Source organism: Eubalaena glacialis, chromosome X, assembly GCF_028564815.1.
Source record: "Eubalaena glacialis isolate mEubGla1 chromosome X, mEubGla1.1.hap2.+ XY, whole genome shotgun sequence".
NCBI lineage: Eukaryota > Metazoa > Chordata > Mammalia > Artiodactyla > Balaenidae > Eubalaena > Eubalaena glacialis.
The window spans coordinates 13,783,912-13,794,801 of NC_083736.1; positions in this window are offsets into that span (position 1 = coordinate 13,783,912).

Sequence of the window (10,890 nt, forward strand, 5' to 3'; positions counted from 1 at the left end):
TCATGGTCACCTGGTTCAGGGCAGAAGAATGTGATGTGCAAGTTTATATTATGTGCCTCATATAACACCATTGGTGTCAATGTAGAGGAAAAACTACCCAAAACAGTACTAATATTATTTGTGAATACATATGTATGTGATGAAATTATAAACACATACAGTAGATAGTGCCAAATCCATGGTGGAGGTTGCTTCTGGGAAGGAAGGGAGGTAAAGACAGAGGAAGGAGAATAGGTTTGGGACAGAGGTAATAGAACATTTCAATTTCAAGTGGTAAAAAGTAACACTAGAAGAAAATATGTTAATATTTAATTAATAAATGTTAATGTTTATTGGTTCAAAGTGGCTAGTATTTGTCACATAATCTGTAATCATTTCTGAATCTTTAAAAAATTTTCAAAAATACATAAATTAAAAAATAATATAATTATTGTCAAGTAATAAAGAACTAGGTATAAATGAGCAAGAGATCATTTCCTCCTAGTCCTACATTGTGGTTAATTACCTGAAGGGAATTTTCCCAGCTCTGTTGAGGATGACCTCAGCAACATATAGTTCCAGTAGTACTGTCTTCCAATCTAAATTACCTGCACAGAAGGTTACCCTCTGAAATGGAAAGAAACACAATTTCATTAAAGGTTTGAGTTGAGATGACCAAAGCCTACTGTCTCTCTAATGTCTCTGACCCTAGACTAGCAGTGGTTCTCACACTTGGTTCTCACATCTGGGTCTCCTGAACAGCTTGTTTAAACACAGACTGCTGGACTCCACCCCCAGAGTTCTGATTCCACAGGTCTTTGGCCAGGCCTGAGAATCTGCATTTCTAACAAGTTCCCATGTGAATCTGATGCTGTTAGTCTGGTGACCATACTTTTGAGGACCACTGATCTAAGGAAAAAAGAAAGAAAACTTAATTAAAATGAAGGCTGATTTAAATGTGGAGAATTTATAATTACAGCAAAGTTTTAAATCCATGGTAGAGGCTTTTTAATATGATCATTTTAGATGATAAATAATATTGGTTTTATTAAAATATTCATTAATTTATTTGAGGCTCAATAAATCCAAGGGAAAGGAAGAATCCAGTGCAGGATTAAGAATGCCAAGTGTTGCTACCAAAAAAGAAAATTACAGGCCAATATCTTTTTTTTTTTTTTTTTTTTTTTTTTAGAGAATGTTTTGCTTATTTCTTTTAAATTTTATTTATTTATTTATTTATGGCTGTGTTGGGTCTTCGTCTCCGCGCGAGGGCTTTCTCCAGTTGTGGCAAGTGGGGGCCACTCTTCATCGCAGTGCGCGGGCCTCTCACCGTCGCGGCCTCTCTTGTTGCAGAGCACAGGCTCCAGACGCGCAGGCTCAGTAATTGTGGCCCACGGGCCCAGCCGCTCCGCGGCATGTGGGACCCTCCGGGACCAGGGCTCGAACCCGTGTCCCCTGCATTGGCAGGCGGACTCCCAACCACTGCGCCACCAGGGAAGCCCCAGGCCAATATCTTTGATGAATATAAATACAAAAATTCTCAACAAAATATTAGCAAACTGAATCCAACAACACATAAAAAAGATCATACACCATGACCAAGCTGGATTCCTCCCAGGGTCACAAGGATGGTTCAACATACACAAATCAATGTAATACACCGCATCAACTAAAGAAAAGACAAGAACCACACAATCATCTCAATAGATGCAGAAAAAGCATCTGACAAAATTCAACATCCATTCATGATAAAAACTCTCACCAAAGTAGGTATAGAGGGAATATATCTCAACATAATAAAAGCTATTTATGAGACCCACAGCCAACATAAAACTCGATGGTGAAAAGCTGAAAACCTTCCTGATAAAATCTGAAACAAGACAAGGATCCCCACTCTCACCACTTCTATTCAACATAGTAATGGAAGTTCTAGCCACAGCAATCAGACAATAAATAAAAGGTATCCAAATTGGAAGGGAAGAGGTAAAATTGTCATCATACACTGATGATATGATACTATATACAGAAAACTCTGAGGACTCCACACAAAAACTACTAGAACTGATCAACGAATTCAGCAAGGTAGCAGGATACAAGATTAACATACAGAAATCAGTTGCATTTCTTTACACTAACAATGAAGTATCAGAAAGGGAAAGTAAAAAAAAAAAAAAAAAAAAATCCCTTTTAAAATCACATCAGAAAAATAAAATACTTAGGGATAAACCTGACCAAGGAGGTAAAAGACTTATATATTGAGAACTATAAAACATTGATAAAGGAAATTGAAGATGATATAAAGAAATGGAAAGATATCCCACACTCTTAGATCAGAAGAATGTTGTTAAAATGGCCATACTGCCCAAAGCAATCTACAGTTAGTCGCCTACGTATGAACGAGTTCCATTCCAAGAGCACATTCATAAGTCTAATTTGTTCATAAGTCCAACAAAGCCTAGGTACCCAACTAACACAATTGGCTATATAGTACTGTACTGTAATAGGTTTATAATACTTTTCACACAAATGATAAACACAAAAAATAAAACATTTTTAATCTTACAGTACAGTACCTTGAAAAGTACAGTAGTACAGTACAACAGCTGGCACTTCTTAGCAGTACCAGCTACATCATCACTGCTTTTATGCTTCTGGACATCCTGGGCCTGAAATAAAGATACTGTACTACTGTACTCTATACAGTACTGTACAGTAAAGTACACAAAAGCACAACCACTTGTAGAGGATGCGTGCACGTGACAATGTACTCCAGACACATGAACTAACTTATGAGATTGGACATGTGAACGCACGTTCGCATCTTTGAAAGTTTGCAACTTGAAGGTTCGTATGTAGGGGACATACTGTACAGATTTAATGCAATCCCTATCAAATTACCCATGACATTTTTCACAGAACTAGAACAAAGAATCCTAAAATTCATATGGAACCATAAAAGACCCAGAATTGCCAAAGGAATCCTGAAGAAAAAGAACAAAGCAGGAGGCATAACCCTCCCAGACCTCAAACAATACTACAAAGCTACAGTAATCAAAACAGCACGGTATTGGCACAAAAACAGACATAGGGATCAATGGAACAGAATAGACAGCCCAGAAATAAACCTATATGCCTACAGTCAATCTTTGACAAAGGAGGCAAGAATATGGAGAACAGAGTCTCTTCAGCAAGTGATGTTGGGAAAGCTGGACAGCCTCATGTAAATCAATGGAAGTTAAAACACTCCCTCACACCATACACAAAAATAAACTCAAAATGGCTTAAACACTTAAAGACATGACACCATAAAACTCCTAGAAGAGAGCATAGGCAAAACATTGTCTGACATAAATTGCAGCAATGTTTTCTTAGGTCAGTCTCCCAAGGCAATAGAAATAAAAGCAAAATAAAGAAATGGGACCTAATCAAACATAAGCTTTTGGAAAGCAAAGGAAACCATAAACAAAACGAAATGACAACCTACAGAATGGGAGAAAATATTTGCACATGATGCAACCGATAAGGGCTTAATTTCAAAAATATACAAACAGCTCATACAACTCAATAACAGGCAACCCAATCAAAAAATGGGCAGAAGACCTAAAGACATTTCTCCAGAGAAGACATGTGAATGGCCAGTAGCACACGAAAAGATGCTCAGCATTGCTAATTATTAGAGAAATGCAAATCAAAACTACAATGAGGTATCACCACACACCACTCACAACGGCCATCATTAAAAAGTCTACAAATAACAAATACTGTAAAGGGTGTGGGGAAAAGGGACCCCCCCCCCATACTGTTGGTGGGAAAATAAATTGGTGCAGCCCCTATGGAAAACAGTATGGAGGTTCCTTAAAAAGCTAAAAATAGAGTTGCCATATGATCCAGCAATCCCACTGCTGGGCATATATCCAGAGAAAACTAATTTTAAAAGATACGTGCACCTCAATGTTTATAGCGGCACTATTTACAATAGCCAAGATGTGGAAGCAACCTAAATGTCCGTTGACAGATGAATGGATAAAGAAGATGTGGTACATACATACAATGGAATACTACTCAGCCATAAATAAGAATGAAATAATGCCATTTACAGCAACATGGATGGACCTAGAGATTATACTAAGTGAAGTAAGTCAGACAAAGACAAATGTTATATGATATCACTTATATGTGGAATCTAAACTATGACACAGGGACTTCCCTGGCAGTCCAGTGGTTAAGACTCCGCACTTCCACTGCACGGGGCATAGGTTTGATCCCTGGTCAGGGAGCTAAGATCCTGCATGCCTCCCACATGCCGTGTGGCGCAGCCAAAAAGTAAAATAATAATAATAAAATAAGCTATAAGGAATATAGCCAATATTTTTTTAAAAAAGAGGGAATTCCCTGGCAGTCCAGTGGTTAGGACTATGCGCTTCCACTGCAGGGGGCACAGGTTTGATCTCTGGTTGGGGAACTAAGATCCTGCATGCTGTGCAGCACAGCCAAAAAAATTAAAATTAAAAAAAAGACACAAATGAACTTATCTACGAAACAGAAACAGACTCACAGACATAGAAAACAAAGTTATGGTTACCAAAGGGGAAAGGGGTGAGGAAGAGATAAATTAGGAGTTTTGGATTAGCAGATATACACTACTATAAAATAAACAACAAGGTCCTACTGTATAGCACAGGGAACTATATTCAATATCCTGTAATAAACCATATTGGAAAAGAAAAGTATATAGCCGAATCACTTTGCTGTACACCAGAAACTAACCCAACATTGTAAATCAACTACAATAAAAAAAAAAAATTTTTTTTAAAAGAATGCTCAGTGTTGATTTGTTTGATAAAAATGCAAAATATTTCTAGAAAGATGTTTACAATATCCAATACGTGCATAAATTAATGGCTAGTTTCCTGGTCATCTGTTTGGGGAACAAATAAAGACAGAAAACCTCAATCTCTCATGTTGCAGCCTCTAGTCCTACTACCTACAATAACTGCTTCCACCTGATCCCCTAGCATTTACTTTGCACACCTGTGACCCCACAAGATAGCCTTCCAACTCACAGCTGCCAACTTCCCAGATGTTTGTCATTTTATATTTTGCTGCTGGTTTGCCAAGATCCCCTATCATTATTCAAATTACTGCAATACACAAACTTTGATGATGCTCTCTGAAAAGAAACATCGTGCTCTTAGAGCTCTTTCAAAGAGCCCAGTATCACAATTCATATTTGAGCATTTATTTTCACAACCTTTGATGGATAAACCATCTTCCTAAAGTTATGTTTTGGTTTCTCGTTACAATCCAAAAATCTTTGAAGAGGCATGCATGAAAATCCAGGAGTAAAATTATAAAAGCCAACGATCATCTGCCTTTAAAATGCTATTTTCACAAAGCTAAATTTATCAGATGGCTCCCAATGTTTTCCGTGGGGAGCAAAACAACTGTCAATTGAAGAGCAATTGGTGTGGCTTTTCCCCTATTATAGCGTCTGATGGAACTAGAACTCTTAGCAGATTAAACACTATGAAACAAGAAAGAAGGAAGAATTGTGACCACCCCCATCAAAGTTCCTCAGCTTCATTCAAACAGGACTTCACGCATAAGTCTTTGCACAGCATACCACTTCCTTCTCCCTTCCTCTGAACGTGGATTCTGGATGTTCAAAACATCATAGCATAGCAACAGCCCAGAAAAATTACTGTGGTTATGTGGTTAGTGCAGAATTCAAAATTTTTTAGCCCCAGGATCTAATTCAACAAAATAATTTCTACATTAATTCAAGAACTTTCCCCTTTGGTTATGGAATGAAGGCTCAAGATCATCAGCCAATAAATATTATCCAATGCCCCTAGGCTCTCAAACACTGTGGCTGACACATGGAAAAATAAAAGAGGGAACTTGCAATCTGTAACCTGAGGCAGCTTATTTTAAAAATGGGCTCACTAAAGCTTACCAAAATATTGGCATAAGCAAAGGAGAACCAATATTGCTACAGAACAAGTATAGTAATAATAGACTATTAATCACAATTAACAGGAATAGGCTGCTGTACCTAATGCAGTTTTCTATTCCAAGGAACATTAACCAAAACATTTTTTCCTTTTTATGGTTCCTATATTGCTGCTAGCACATGGTGGTACTGGGTTTTGTGTACTGGCTTGCTCGATTCTGCTCCAGTTCCATTCTGGGCCTTCCTGGCTCACAGAGACTTGAAAGCCACAAGGTCTATTTTCCAGATCCCTTACAACTAAAATTGTGGATGAGATTTAGATTCTGCATAACAGATGCATGCATCCAATGCTTAGATTTGGAACCAAGTGATGTAGCAACAGAGGCCAGGTGCAAGAAATTCATTCTTGTGGATGCAGATCATAACTGAGGTGGCCTGGTTCCAATGCCAGCAGCTGAGGCTGTAGTTTCCTGACTTAGCAGAAGTGGCTTCCCTATCACAGCAGAGGCAGTGGCTCCCACATCAGCACTTTAGTGGTAGTGGTCCACTCAAAAAACACCTTTCAGTTTATGGCAGGAGCAGCAGTGCCCCTGGAGACTCAGTTCTGTGGTTTGCTTTAGAAGTGGGTTCTGGCAGCCTAGCTCTCTTCAGCCCTTCCAACTATATTGCTACTTTATACCCCTTATTATTCCCTTTCCACTCAACCCAGCTATAATTGATTCTATCTCTGTAACTAATTTCCAAATATAACAGATGTTTACTTCCCTGCCTTAATACACTATAATATATATACTTGATGAGTAAGTGCCTTAAAAATCTTCAAAGTCAATGGATGTGTGGACACAGCGAGGGAAGGGGAGGGTGGGATGAATTGGGAGATTAGGTTTGACATAAATACACTACCATGTGTAAAATAGCTAGCTAGTGGGAACCTGCTGTATAGCACAGGGAGCTCAGCTCGGTGCTCTGTGATGGCCTAGATGGGCGGGATGGTGGGGGGGATGGGAGGGAGGTCCAAGAGGGAGGGGATATATGTATACATATAGCTGATTCACTTCATTGTACAGCAGAAACTAACACAACATTGTAAAGCAATTATACTCCAACTTATAAATAAAAATTTTTAAAAGGCACAAAAAAAATCTTCAAAATCATTGTGAAGAAAATAAAAGTTTTATTCAAATGAAATTAATGAATGCCAAATCACTTTGAACTTCCAGGAGTGACAACTTCATGTCAACAAATATCTCCTGTCACACTGTCATAGCAAGTAAAATAGTATAGGTATAGAGAAATAAGAAAAGCAAATGAAGAGAATACTGAAAGCATAACCTCTAATTAAATCAATAAATATGGCTGCATGGGTTTGATATTGGTAGTGGGTTTAATATTTCAATAGTTGCTGGTAGAGACTCCAGCAACTGTCCAGGAAAAGACAATGTGGACTTGGCCTGGGGTGGTAAGAAGGGGATGGCGAGTAGAGCAAAGATGGTGAGTGTTATAGTTTGGATTCCCCCAGAAGCACACCTTGAGAGGACAGTTTGAATGCAAGTAGTTTTTTAAGAGGTAAAAATCGGTAGGGGAGCAAGGAAGTGTATTCGTTTTCTACTGCTGTTGTAACAAATGTGATGGCTTAAAAAAACACAAACTTGAAAAAAAAAACAAAACAAACAAACAAACAAACAAACAAAAAACCACAAACTTGGACTTCCCTGGTGGCGCAGTGGTTGGGAATCCGCCTGCCAGTGCAGGGGATGTGGGATTGAGCCCTGGTCTGGGAGGATCCCACATGCCGTGGAGCAGCTGGGCCCGTGCACCACAACTGCGCCTGCACTCTAGAGCCCACAAGCCACAACTACTGAGCCCATGTGCCACGGCTACTGAGGCCTGCATGCCTACAACCCGTGCTCCCCAACAGGGAGAGGACACCTCAATGAGAGGCCCGTGAGCCACAAGGAGTAGCCCCCACTCGCCACAACTGGAGAAAGCCCGTGCGCAGCAACGAGGACCCAACGCAGCCATAAATAAATAAATAAATAAATAAGTAAGTAAGTAAGTAAGTAAGTAAGTTTAAAAAAAACACACAAACTTATTCTCTTACAGTTCTGGAGGCAAGAAGTTCAAAATCAGTTTCACTGGGCTAATGTCAAGGTGCCGCAGGGCTGGTTCCTTCTGGAGGCTCCAGGGAGAATCCATTCCTTTTCTTCTTCCAGCCTTCTAGTGGACATCAGTATTCCTTGGCTTCTGGCCTCTTCCTGAATCTTTGAAATGCATCACCCAATCTCTGCTTCCATCATCACATTGCCTCCTGCTCTCACTCTGACTCCTCCAGAATCCCTCTTAATAAGGACTCACGTGACACTACAAGAAGAGAAAATTACAGACCAATATCTCTGATGAACACAGATGTAAAAATCCTCAACAAAATATTAGCAAACCAACCTCAACAGTACATTCAGAGGATCATATACCATGATCAAGTGGGATTTATCTGTGGGATGCAAGAATGGTTCAACATACACAAATCAATAAATGTGATACACCACATTAACAAAATGAAGGGAAAAAATCTTATGATTATCTCAGTAGATGCAGAAAAATCATTTGGCAAAATTCAACATCCTTTCATAATAAAAATTCTCAATAAATTAGGTACAGAAGGAATGTACCTCAACATAATAAAGGTCATATATGACAAGCCCACCGTTAACATCATACTGAATGGTCAAAAGCTGAAAGCTTTTCTTCTAAGATCAGGAACAAGACTAGGATGCCCACTCTCTCCACTTTTATTCAACATAGTACTTAAAGTCCTAACCAGAGCCATTAGACAAGAAAAAGAAATGGAAGGCATCCAAATAGGAAAGGAAGAAGTAAAATTGTCTCTGTTTGCAGATGACATGATCTGAAATATATAAAATTCTATAGACGCTACCAAAAGAACTGTTAGAACTAATAAATAAAGTTGCAGGATGCAAAATCAACACTCAAAAATAAATTGCATTTCTATACACTAACAATGAGAAATCAAAAAGAATATTAAGAAAACATACAAAACAAAATAAAATCCACTTAGAGGAGCAATCAAGATGGCAGAGTCATAGGACGTGAAGCTCGCCTTCTCCCACAAATACATCAAAATACATCTACATGTGGAACGATTCTCACAGAATATCTACTGAATGCTGGCAGAAGACCTCAGACCTCTGAAAGGGCAAGAAAATCTCCACGTAACCAGGTAGGACAAAAGAAAAAAGAGAGAAAAAAAGTGAGAAAGGAATCGGGACAGGACATACACCCCTGGGAGGGAGCTGTGAAAGAGGAAAGTTTCCTGCACCCCAGGAAGTCCCATCACCAGAGGAGAGATCAGCCGGGACAGAGGGGGAGCTTTGGAGCCTCAGAGGAGAGTGCAGCAACCGGTTTGCAGCAGCTAGGATTGAGAGAGACCCGCACAGACTGTGAGTGCCACCGCTCTGCACTCCCCAGCCCGAGATGTGCATCCGCCAGTGCAAGCAGGGGCTGGGTGTGGAAGCTTGGGCTTCGGAGATCAGACCTGGGGAGAGGACTGGGGTGGGCCATGCAGAAACAGCCTGAAGGGGCTGGAGTCTGGTGCAGCCGTACCTGAGGGTTTACACGGAGGAAGCCTGGGCCGCCTTAGAGGCCAGGTGCCATTGTGGGGGCGATGCATGCAGGGAGGGGTGGGACCTGCCATTACACCCTTTTTCCCTGTGCGAGCTCTCAGGCAGCAGGACACCACTTACACGAGCTCCAGGAGCAGTCGTAAGCCACCACCACTGCCACCCCCTCATCTTCAGGAGCAGTCTCAAGCCGCCTCTATTCCCATCATGTGCTTCAGAGGCACGCGTGAGCCGACACGCCACCAAGAACCTCATGACCGGGCACCAGTCACTGCATCTGCACACCCCATATCAAGGGGATAACAGCCAGCACACGCTGAGGAAAGAGGCAACAGGCATCCATACTAAAAAAAAGCCCACACACCAAAAATATTAAACCCACACAAGCTACACAGGGACATTCCCACATATAAATAGCCCTCCAAGACCCCAGTAGATAATTGTGTCTCCTAAACTCACAGAATAAGAGAAATATAAGTAAAATGAAGAAGCAGAGGAACCACTCCCAGTTAAAAGACCAAGAGAATTCCCCTCAAAGAACAAACAATGAAACAGACCTCTTCAGTCTAGACACCGATTTCAAAAAGGAGATAATGAAAATACTGAAGGAATTAAGAAAGGCTATTGACAGTAATTCAGAGTACCATAAAAAGGAACTAGAAACTATAAAGAGGAACCAAGAAAAATTAGAAAACTCATCTGCTGAGACAAAAAGTGAACTAAAGGCAATGAATAGCAGAATAAATAATGCAGAAGAAGGGAAAATTCCCTAGTGGTCCAGCAGTGAGAACCCTGCAATTTCACAGCCAAGGGCATGGGTTCAATCCCTGGTCAGGGAACTAAGACCCCACAGCTGTGTGGCGTGGCCAAAAAAAAACAAAACAAAAAAATAATGCAGAAGAACGAATAAGTGACCTGGAAGAAAGAATAATGGAAATCAGCCAATCAGGACAGCAGATAGAAAGCCAAATGAAAAAGAAATAAAACATAAGAGACCTATGGGATAATATAAAGCATGTCAATCTATGCATAATAGGGATTCCAGAAGGGGAAGAAAGAGAAAAGGGGATCGAAAATGTATTTGAAGAAATTACAGCTGAAAACTTTCCAAACCTAAAGAAGGAAACAGACATCCAGGTGCAGGAAGCACAGAGCATCCCAAACAAGGTAAACCCAAACAGACCTACACAAAGACATATTACAATAAAAATGGCAAAAGTTAAAGAGAGGATGCTAAAAGCAGCAAGAAAAAAAGAGCTAATTACAAGGGAACCCCCATATAAAGCTATCAGCTGATTTCTCCACAGAAACGTTGCAGGC